Source organism: Akebia trifoliata, chromosome 10 (genome assembly GCF_017979445.1).
Source record: "Akebia trifoliata isolate Shusen 1 chromosome 10, ASM1797944v1, whole genome shotgun sequence".
NCBI lineage: Eukaryota > Viridiplantae > Streptophyta > Magnoliopsida > Ranunculales > Lardizabalaceae > Akebia > Akebia trifoliata.
In genome coordinates this window covers 8,888,334-8,900,257 of record NC_141384.1, presented here as the reverse complement: position 1 = coordinate 8,900,257, position 11,924 = coordinate 8,888,334, and the positions used below count along the sequence as shown (strand labels likewise).

The following is an 11,924-nucleotide window of genomic DNA, read 5'->3' as shown; positions in this document are numbered from 1 at the left end:
GAAAATTTTGATGGACCCTCATGTCAAATATGCCCATCAAATATTCTCGTGTAGAATTTTTTTTTGACGGCCCTGGACTATCTGAAATCGCCTCGACTCCGACCTATCGCTAAATAGCGAATAGGGGTCCAATTACACCGATCGAGGATTTTTAAAAGAATAGGAGTCGCCACCTAGTTTAGGTCTAGGAACCAAAATTAACTCCAAATGGATATGGGTCGGTCCACGGATCAGAGAGATGGGTAAGGGGTCAAGTTACGGGTTTCGGAAGGTGTTAGGCACTGAACCCGCCCGATCGAGATGATCGGTCTCTACTACAATCCAAAACTAATCTATGGTCAATACTCAAAAACTAAATAACAATTTAGGGTCCAATCATCATCATCGATTTATGTCGGATTTGCCAAATGAATCTTATGGTTACATAGATTCTCAAATTTTGCATAAAGAAATCCCATGATTCAGTAAGACTTACGTGGCACCAAAAATTAATGGATCAATTCGGTCACATTTTTTAATAATATGAAATCGATTTTTAATGTCATGTATACAAAATTAATGAGTCGACTCACATGCCCCAATTTCGTGGGAAAATTCAATTTTAAATTTCCAATATACACAAAATCAATTAATCAACTCAACAATTTTAATTGAAAAAGTTTTAAAAAAATTTTAACTGTCACATGCATCAAAATTAGTGAATTAACCCATGCATTTTTAATCAATGAAATTTGATTTTTTTTTTTTATGTGTCGCCACGTGTATTAAAAATCAGTGAGTTGACTCATAATTTATTAATCAAAAGAATCTTAATTTTTTTTTTTGAATCACCACGTGTATTAAATCGGTGAGTTAACCCATATGCCCAATTTATAAAAAAAATCAATTTAAATTTCTAATACCCCCAAAATCAGTGAGTCGACTCACAATTTATTAATTAAAAGAATCTTGATTTTTTTGGAATCGCCATGTGTATTAAATCGGTGAGTTAACCCACATGCCCAATTTATAAAAAAAAAATCAATTCAAATTTTCAATGTCCCTAAAATCAATGAGTCGACTCGTCATTTCTATTGAGAAAATCGATTTTTATTTTTATCTTTTGTGTACACCATTAATTTTTATTGAGTAGATTAATATCAACATTAATTAGTTGACCCAATAACATCAAAAAGTGATGAATCGACCCAACAAATACTAACACCCAATGAGCCGGTCCATCAACTTGATATATGTGAATTGATTTAATCGATCTATTAATCAAAAAAAATATGGACGAATCGATACACTAATATTTCTGAAACTAGAAAATTGTCATTAGTGCCACGTATACCGCCAAAAATCAATGAATTAATTCGGAAAAAATTGCGAAATAAAAAAACATAAAAAATAAAAAGAAAAAAAAAAATTACCTTTTACCGAATAACTTCGGATGTTTGGATTCCTTCAAAAAGAAACACGAAATTGCGTGTCTCGCCAGAAATATAGGAGCAATCCAAGATGATAACCAACGTGGGATGTTGTTGAAGATGAGGGCTAAGAGAAAGATGTTCTTGTGTGTACCGTCGCAGCGACTTGAAGAGTTCGAACAGAAAAAACGAGTATGTCGGGGCGTGGTATTGCGGAGAGGTGGAAGAGAGATGAATGTAGCGGCTACATAAAGTATAGAGAGGGCTGAGAGAGAATAAGAAGAATGTAAAATGTCGGTGCTGTTTTTATTTTGTGTGGGTAACAAAACAAAAACGTTTTTAAGAGTTGCTGATTTTCAATGGAGTTTTTTTTTTTTTTTGTTGCTGTCCAAAACAGAGAGAGGAGAACTCAGAGAGAAAAATAGCAGAAAAAACGTTGGGGCGAGAGAGCTGGTTTAAGGGAGAAACATGGAGGAAAGGGACATAGAAGAAGAAGATGTAAGGGAGAGTGGTGTAGTTGCTGTAAAACGTGGGTCTAATGGGGAAGAAGAAAAAAGGCATTTAGGAATCACCCATTGGGGAAGAGAGACAGCAAAACATTGGAGATATGGGCTGTTATTGGTATATAAGAAATGAGGTTGCTAATGGGAGGTGGTTGGGGCTGTTAATGGGGATAATAATGGTGCTGAAGCTGAAGGTAAAATGAGCTGCTAATGGAGGTGATAATGATGCCGAAACTAAAGGTAAAATGGAGGTGATAATAGTGTTGTTAGGGACGGTGGTTGGGGCTGTTGAAGATGGTGATAATGGTGCTGAAACTGAAGGTAAATGGGTTTGCTAATGGCTGCTAATAGAGGTGATAATAATGCTAAAACTAAAGGTCAGTGGGGACTGCTAATAGAGGTGATAATGGTGCTTTTAGGGACAGTGGTTGGGGCTATTGAAGAAGATGATAATGGGGTTGTTAGGGATGGTGATTGGGGTTGTTGAAGAAGTGTAAAAGAGAGATGCTATTGCAGAACAAATCGAAATGGGTGCTGGGCAGCAAGAACGTGAGATAGAAGGTGAATTTCTGAAGTTGCAGTTTTTTTTTTTTTTTAACCAGTCAAAACGTTTTTTTTTCTCCCCTTTTGGTTTTCCCCTCCGCTCTTTAATGGTGGTTTCTCTATAAAACATGAGAGAGAGTGAGAGAGGGGAGAAATGGGAGAGTGAGGGGAGGACACGGGTAGTTATGCGGAGGAGTTGGAGACGTTGGAGAGAAGAAGATGAGGGAGTTGGAGAGTGCCCATGTTTTATTTTTTCTTTTTTTAATAAATTTTTTTAAGAATGGGGGGTGGAGATCCCACATTACTCGTACTACAGTAATTTCTCGCTAATGAGTCGTGATTGATAGATTTTTTATTTGAGTTTGAATTTTGGATTTGTCAAATTTTTTGGATTTCGATTTAAGTTGGTTTAATTTCAATTTGGTTCGTTTTGAATTTCGATTTGAGTTTTAATTGTTTAATTTTTAATTTAAATTTTGAATGGATTAATTAATTTAAATTGTAATTTTAAATTGACTTTAAATTTTAATTGGTCGGTTAATTGGATTTTGATTTGATCGAATGTATTTTAATTTGTTGACTGCACTTTGATTAATCGATTTGGTTGATTGATTTTAAAGTTTTAATTCAATTTTGCATTTTGATTGGTTAAATGATTTTTAACTTGATTTTCAATTTGATTTTGATTTTGATAATCGGTTTCTTTATTTTTAAATTAAATGTAATTTTTATTTTATATTTTAATTGAAATTTAATTTGATTTTACCATTTTAAATTTTGGATTTTAATTGGATTTTAGTTAAATTTTAGTTTAATTTTTAATTTAAATTTTATTTTGGTTTAATTTTTTATTTGAATTTTATTTTCCTAGGGATCAAGGTCTCTATGTTAGAGTTGGATGTTAAGGAGCGTTTTGGTCATTTTTACGATTTTTGACGATTTTTCTTGAATTTCTCTGTTTTCATCGGTTTGGATCCCGTTAGATTCGAAATCACATTCTGAGTGCAATTGAGGTACTTTTGAGATTTTTCGAGGGTCCGAAATTTATGAGGGGTATTTTCGTCATTTTGGTGATTTTTATATGATTTTTCTTGAATTTTTCTGTTTTCATCGATTTTGGTCCCGTTAGACTTGAAATCACATTCTGAGTGTAATGGAGGTACTTTTGAGATTTTTCGGGGGTCCAAAATTTATGAGGGGCATTTTCGTCATTTTGATGATTTTTTTATAGATTTTTACGAATTTCTCTGTTTTCATCGATTTGGGTCCCGTCAGACTCGAAATCACATTCTGAGTGCAATGGAGGTACTTTCGAGACTTTCGAAGATCCAAAATTAATGAAGGGTATTTTTGTCATTTTTGTGATTTTTACAGATTTTTACGGATTTTAACGTGAGATTTCTCTCAGTTTCTGTGTGGTTATTTCTAAATCTAAAATCCATATTTTCCTAGCGTAGCGAACTCTCTAACTTATCTAACTGTATAGCGAACCTATGCGTACGTGCTTGCTAAGTCGGGCGTAAGATGTAGCGATCCTAAGCGTGCGTAAACTTCTATGTCGAGTCGTGACGAGTAGGGGGATGAAAAGAAACTAGAAACAGAAGGAATCAAGCAATACTCACAAGCCTTCGAGTTCTTTTATACTCATCATTAGGAATTCGCAACAACCAGATGACGAATTGACGAATTAGGCAAATGCAAAAATGGGGTGTCTACACTATCAACTTATTTGAGAATGTGCTTAAAAAAAATAAAAGAAAATCCATAGAGTATGACTGTCAAATTTGGAAGTTTAACAAACAATAGCACGGTCCTCTAATTCACCAACCACAATAAATGAAATAATAATAAAAAATCAGAAAAATAAAAAACAAAAGAAAAATTATAAAATAAGCTCCAAATTAAATTAAACAACTCAAAATTCATATTATAGATTGAAATTTCATTACTAAACAAGCTTTAATAGAAGTAATTGGGCATTAACAAATGAAATTGAGTCACATAATTGCTTAAAAATAAAACACAATTAAAAGCAAATGGTCGTGATGCTTTTCATCTCTTTTAGCTCTCTTCGCTTTATCGTGTCCTCTTAAATGCACTCCTCTATGTTCCAGATTTCTTTTGTATACTGGACAATTGTCCGGTCACTGTTGAATTTACCACTACCAGCTGTACTCAAAATTGATGAAAATATTTCATAACAAATCAGAAAATCAGGTGAGTGCATTTGTTGCTTGTTAGGGTATATGCGTACACAAATATACTTTGTCAAATTTCCAAGATATCAATTGAACGAAAATACAAATTTTGACAATGATGGTAAAGGTGCAGAAGAGGACTAAGACCAGCTATAGATTGGTTCCAAATCAAGTTGCTCCCATGAAGCCAAATAATAAAAATTGTGATGTTTGAAGACCTAATATGAATAAAACTTATAAAAAAGAAAATATGAAAAATCTGTACTTTCAAAAATTATTGACCTCGGGATCATTGTTGATGACAACACAAACATCATACACCAACTTGACTATCCTTTTAGCGTTTGTATATGTTGCAAATGTTTTTCCTCCAAGCATGATGGCGCATGGAGTCATCTTTGCACATTCCTCTGAGCTCATTTCCTAAGAAAGATTAGTTGCAAGAGTAGCATTGTGTTTATAACCAACCAAAAGCACGTTAAATGGAAAATATATCTTCTGAAAATAATAGTAGAAATATAATTTAACAAATGCAAATACAAAACCTTCATTAAACGGTTCAAGGAAAAAAAGCCCATTGATTAGATGACTTTGATCATGTAATCAGAGTGAACTTTTTATTAATAAAATATCCTAGATGAGACTTATTAAATGATAAACTCCCACCTTTTGAATATGTTTTACATATTGTGAATTTTCATTTATAAATGATAACTTTCATCTAAACTCCAGAATATTTAGACAAACAAAGCAATTTTTTGCAATTAGATTGTTGGGAAGTCTTTCATACCTTTAACTTCTTGTACCTATAAATTGCACTCAGAATATTCAGCAACTATCTCTTATATTCGTGGATGCAATATGTATTGTGCCAAACGACGTTTGTTAGCCATTTTGCCCATGCCCACTCAGTTTGCAACCACCAACTTCCTCTAACCTTGATTCCCCACATTTCTCCAAATAAATGGTACCTGTATCGGTAACAAAAGAAATTAACCGACCACATGATGGTTGCAAGCTAGATTTTAAAAGTGAAAATATAAGTTACCCATTGAGTTTTGGTCCACTGGGGCAGCTAGATTTTACAATTGTTTCTTAACATTAAATTCAAACCCTACTGAAACTTTCCAATTACAGCTAGATTGAAAATTAAAGAAGTAGTCAGAATTTCAAGTTTTTAGGGACTTTATAAAGATCACTGAAACTCCGAAACATTAAATTGAAGTCAAATAAAATATATGGAAAAACTAACTTTCGGGGAAGAATGCATTAGATACCTCTTCAGCAACATCCAACTTCAACGTAAACAAATTCCCCTATACTAATAAGGTCTCTTATTTGCTACATGATGAACCTGAACTCAAATCCCGAACTGATAAGTAAAAGATGTCATTGTCCTTATAAGAAATGAACTCCTCATTCAAGCATACCGAGCAACCTTGCATTTTAGTGACGACTAAATCTATCACTCAGCAACCCTTCACAATATCAGTTATATAAACAGATATCACATCGATCTTTGATGTATCTTCACATCTTATAACTATACTCTCGAGGCTTGCTGGTCGGATACACTTGCCCCATTGGCATCCTGTTAGCATTCCTCTTTACAACTCCTATTACATTGACGGTGTTGCCTTCTTTTCTTTGTAGTACCTACTACACACAAAAAAAACAACAGCTTCAGTTGAGGTTAAATTAATCCAATTAGATCAAGTTTACAATACTTGCACTATAGATAAGTCATAATGCTTACCCTTCATAAAAGTGCATTATAAGGTACTAACTCGGGAGGTTCTTCTCTCTCAACCACCTAATAAATTCTGGAGACAAGCCTTTGTTTGATGGGTTGACATCAACAATAGTCTCATCCACATAAGGAGTCACCCTTCACACCATAGCCATTCTTAACCAATGAGATATAGCAGTCGGCTACATGCCTCTGCCAAAACAATATAAAATAGAAAACTCAAAACAAGATACAAAGCCCAAACAACTGGAAGCATGTAAGGGGCTAGACTTTCGCCCATGGGTATATAATAATCTAAAAACAGTCAGTAAATAGATGGCTATGAATCATATGGTGGTAACTAAAAATACTCCTACATTGATTCAAATGTAAAATAAATGATCAAAAATACCAAAACACGTAATATAAGGTTTGAGTTCCATTGGCTCAAGAAAAATGATTCCAAAAAAAAAAAAAAATACACAATCCTGATTGTGTAAGTTCGAAATACAGTAGTAAGTCGAGAAAAGCATCAATGGAACATGACTATGTATTATGAGGACAAACAAATCCTGAATGTTGGATTACGCGTTTACATAATTACAATATGTGTTTGTTCTTGAGTCAATTATATGATTACCTATCAAAGATGTTGTTTCCTAATAAGCACCTTTTAGGTGTTCATACAAATGTACTTATGATTGCATTAATTGTACTACGATTCTTGGAAGCAAAAGTCCACAGCAGTTCCAAACATGCCCTTAATCATTGGAAAAATATATAAAGGTCAAAGTTCTATCTTACTATTCACACCAAGTGGATATCTACCAAGGGGATTCAACAACAATCGTTGAAACTCAACTTCAGTTGTAGATTACTTGAAGAAGTAGCCTATTGACCCTATGATCCCTTTGTTTTCTAATAATCCCGACTGTGTAAGTGACTTTGACTTTGGTAAAGTATTCTTGCATTTCGTAGGAGAGCAAACCTAATATTGCCAAAATTTAACACCATACCTTTCACAATAGTACTACTAATATGGATTAAAATAATATTTCATACATTGTTTTCCCTAATTAGCAATGAAATTGTTTTAAAGAATCACTACACAAATCACTTAATTAATTTTAAATCAATCCATTTTAGGAGAAATTTCAAGTTTACATTTTTCTATTAAAAGCTTATCACTACAGGTTCGGGTATTATTACTGACGAGGAGACTAGCTATACTACCAAGATCATGGTTCTATCAGTGGTCCCATTCATCATTTTACAGCTACCAAAAATCTTCAATTTATCTTTTGGGGGACAAATTGTAATCTTTTGAATCCAATCCAAAAAGTAAGTCTCCAAAGTAGACACCCTTGAACTCTCGAATAACGTACATCATAACATAAAGAATACACCATCTTGCAATATAACGAGAATTTTAAAAGATCTAGCTTGCAACATAAAGAATAAACTATCCATAACAAAATATGTGGTGTGTTAACCAACCAACTACTCCAAAAGACTGATCTTTCGAAAAGTGGGAGAACTATGAATATAAGAGGGTCACGGGTCCTAACTAGGGTATGACACATCCGAGAGTAGAGGAAAATATACACTCAACATGGTGTTTATCAGGTCTTTGGGGGTCTATAAAGCTCACTTAGTAACAATGAAAACAATGACACATGTCTGTAGCCATATTACTTTGGTTAGCACCAAGCATAGATGAAGATGAGACTTAAACTTGATTTAGACCTTTCATGGGAAAGACATGGAAGGGAAACTCGGGAAAGTCACTAGCTAACTAAGCAGAGAGTCACTTTCATACCGTCAAACCAAATTTTCTTTTAATGTAGATTCTAGACCAAATAATCACATTTGCATCCAAGTAAGCCACAGAAGGGATGGTAGAGAGGATAAGAGGAAATCTTCATCAAACCAAGGCATAGGCCAAACCTAATTACTTTTTCTTGAGACATTTAATGTAATAATTGCATAGAGGTGATGTCAAATATTTAAATGTTCTGTTTCTTGCATTTATCATATGACAAACCTCCACATAGAATTTTGAAGCTGATTAACTTTTCGCTCTGCATCGTCAAGTTTTTCGGTCTACTGCCCAATTTTGGCTAGAGCATGAACAAAAGCATTACCCATAATCACATAAATAGTATGAATCCTTCATGCTAATCAATGCCAATACATGTTGAAGGAAACATTACCTGCAATTAGAGAAATAGCATGAATCCTTCATTCCTAAGGCCTAAAAGTAACCATAATCATAGAAAATTTATTACAGGCCTACACTAAGTCAACTAGAGAAAATAGAGTTGCGGCTCTGTCTTGGTGTCTCTTATTCTTGATAATCTGCACATTCAAGTTACATTTACATATAATGTTATGCACATGATATGCTAAAAGACGAGAGAGGGACATAGGCTTTAACCCATGGCTCAGTAGACTAATATGTATATGTGCAACTTTGAGGTTGTGGGTTTGAGTCAAGCTTACCCATCAAAATAAAGAAACACATAACATATTCATCAATTTACATTAATGCTAGTCAACATTTAAACAACTATGGAGCTCTAGAAGAAGCATTTGCTCAGCCATCTAAGAAAAAGGTATACACCACAGTAAGAAGTTTTTATCACAAGTTCCATGTGTCAAAAGAATAATGCAAGTAAAAAACAGCTACTGGAAGCAAGTGTATTATTTTAAAAGATTTCAAAAAAAATCAGTACCCAAAAGCCACTGTAGCTATAACCACAAGAGATGTCATTTATCAAAACAGGGGAATGAATGAACCAATAACAAACAAGAAGGTTAATGGAGCTTCACCTCTCAAAATGCTTGAGATCACATCAAAAGTAAATTCTTTTGAGACATCAAGTTTAGATTAATCATAGAAATAAACAAAAATAAGAGTCAACTGTATTTTCTAGAATCATTGCAGCCATCTTAAGGAACAATTGAATAGCATGATAACATGACAAGCACTAAAAGGAAAGTCCAAGGAGAGACCAATAATAAAAATATGAGGCTTCCTAGGCTAAATGGTTGAACGAACTACATATAATGCTAAATATCAAACTACTCTTTTTGATAATTAATAGAATCATAGCGTGGTGTTATAAACTAGGTAGAAGAAAATAACAAATTAGTAAAAAAATTCATCAAAAAAAAGTAAACCATGATTCAGTTAGGAAAAAATATTCAAAAGACTAAGGAAACCAAGGAGTACATGCATGATCATAGCAAACTATTACATTACTTATTTAAATTTATTTTTCCTACAAAATTAGCAAAAAAATATTTTACAAAATGAAACTTACTTCAAACTTTTTCCCTCCACCCATTATATACAAGCTTAGTTAATCTGAACTTAAAGCAAATAAAAAAATTAATACAGATCTAAGTGTCAACTTCATAATCTGAGTGAGTTCTCAAATTTGATAAGTAGAATTGAGGATTGGTGGTCACTTGAAATCTGATTTCATCCAATGGAATATTAGTTAGCTATAAAAATGAGAAATTAGGATTTTGATTTGAAACTGAACCAAAAATTGAATTAAAATTATAGAAATTAGGATTTTGGTTTGAAATAAAATCAAAATTTGAATCAATGATATAGAAATTAGGATTATACAGAGAAATTGATAAATTATCAATAAAATATGCAGGAATATATATATATATATATATATATATATATAGAAAAATATAGGGTTTAGGGATCGATTGGAGAGAAAAATTAACAAAATATGTGGAAAACATACCTCAATTTTTTAAGTCGAGTTTAGATTAGATCGGATCATTTTAGATTGAAACCTCACGCGTTTGAAAAATCAAGAGAGAGAGAGAGAGAGATCGACAAAGACAGATTCGTCGAGTGTGAGATGTAAGAAAGACAAAGACTTCGTTTTCGAACTTAAGAAAAAGATAGAAGCTTCCACTGCGTTTGGATAGAGCTTCTTGACGACTTCTGCTCTTGCGGGGAGCTAGCAAACGTTTGGATAGATTTTTGCTTTGGCGTGGAGAGGTTTTTGCTCTTGCGGGGAGAGGTTTTTTGCTCTTTGTGGAGAAGCTTCAAAGACCTGCTCTTCCGCGGAGAGGTTTTTTGCTCTTGCGGGGAGTGATTGAGCTTTTGCTCTTGCACAGAGAGTTGTATCCACACAAGCCCTTCGTTTTCGAGCTTGAGAAAGAGACTTATTTCGAGAGAGAAAGAGATCAATGGAGATGAAAGAGAGAGACTATCTTCGAGTTTCAGAAGGGAGAGAATGAGTGATTGATTTCGAGTTTCAGACGAGAGAGAGTTTGATTTCAAGTTTGAGACAAGAGACAACGAAAGTGAGTCACTGAGTCAGTGACATCAAAATAAGGAGATGTTGTAAAAAAAAGACTCTATAGCGATGGTCAAACTTTGACCATCACTAAAAGTTGTTGTAGGTGATTTTTCCTGTAGTGATATTTCTATTCTACTCCTACTGTGTTTCTTCCTCTTCCAGGTATGCCATTTAACCTTTGATGAAAAAATAATCTATTTTGATTTTATTGGTTTCTCTATAGATTATCTAGAGGTTGTTGTACAAAGTATGCACTCAATTTAACTTGAAGAGAATTACTTACTCAACATATGCAAAGATCAAAGTGATATGCACTCAATTTCTAGAAGCTGTTCAGATTGGTGAAACTCCTTTAGTGGTATTGGAACCTCCCAAAACATTGGTTGTCAATGCACAACAATAATGTTATTGTACCTCTGCTCCGCCCACATTTAGAGATATACTGATTGAAGAAAGTACGAATGCAAAGCCCTTGTAACAAAGATGATCAAAGTGTGTATCATTCAACTACTTTAAGTGAAAACTTGGACAATATTGAAGATAGATGCCAAAAACAACCATCCACTTCCAATAACTTCATTAACCTGCATATTTCAGCATAACTTACCATGAAACTTTTAAAATCAATTTCTGCAAATTCATCAGGGAAGTTCAATATATTGGAAGGTTTGGGCACAATAGGGAATAGGGCAATGTCCACATTCCAGCTAAAAACTGAATTTGCCACCCATTACAGTACAAGGAATCATCAAAATGTTAGGACAAAAAAATCAGTAATTAATGTTAAAAAAATAATAAAAAGAAATATCAAACCTTATGTATTAAAACACCAAACTGAATGTCTGTGATACTAGTTTATTCGCTAAACAAAAGCAGCTCTCTAGTTTTGAGACAAAATATGTTAAGTAGGTGACTGGAATTTTAGGGGATGTTTTGTTTTGGATTGTTAAATTTTAATTTCAGATTTGGACTTTAGATTGGTCAAAAATCATATAATAAAAACTCATTTTTCATAATCTGAAATTAAAACATTTCAAAGTTAAATTAGAAAAATCTACAGGATGTCACATCAAGATTTTTGAAAAAATAATGGGAGAAAGTTCATATTGATACTAGAAAGTTATTGTCGAGCCGAGGACATGGTTAGGCATTACACAAATATTGATACTCCTTAACAAAATGGTGTCACCGAAAGAATGAACCTT

The 11,924-nt window shown here is 33.4% G+C and overlaps 1 long non-coding RNA gene across 5 annotated transcripts; it reads right to left on the bottom strand.

The window, feature by feature from the left end:
• Positions 1–4,365: 4,365 nt before the first annotated feature.
• On the bottom strand, positions 4,366–10,320 carry LOC147393077 (uncharacterized). Of its 5 annotated transcripts, none has more exons than XR_015182384.1 (6): positions 10,153–10,320; positions 8,427–8,595; positions 6,410–6,595; positions 5,931–6,312; positions 5,444–5,624; positions 4,776–5,076 (listed from the first exon to the last, which is right to left on the bottom strand). It is a non-coding gene; the product is annotated as an uncharacterized LOC147393077 (long non-coding RNA). The 5 variants fall into 5 exon arrangements; XR_015182385.1 differs by lacking the exon at positions 10,153–10,320 and adding an exon at positions 8,679–10,027; XR_015182387.1 differs by lacking the exons at positions 4,776–5,076; positions 10,153–10,320 and adding an exon at positions 4,366–4,602 and having other exon boundaries at positions 8,427–10,026.
• Positions 10,321–11,924: the final 1,604 nt, after the last annotated feature.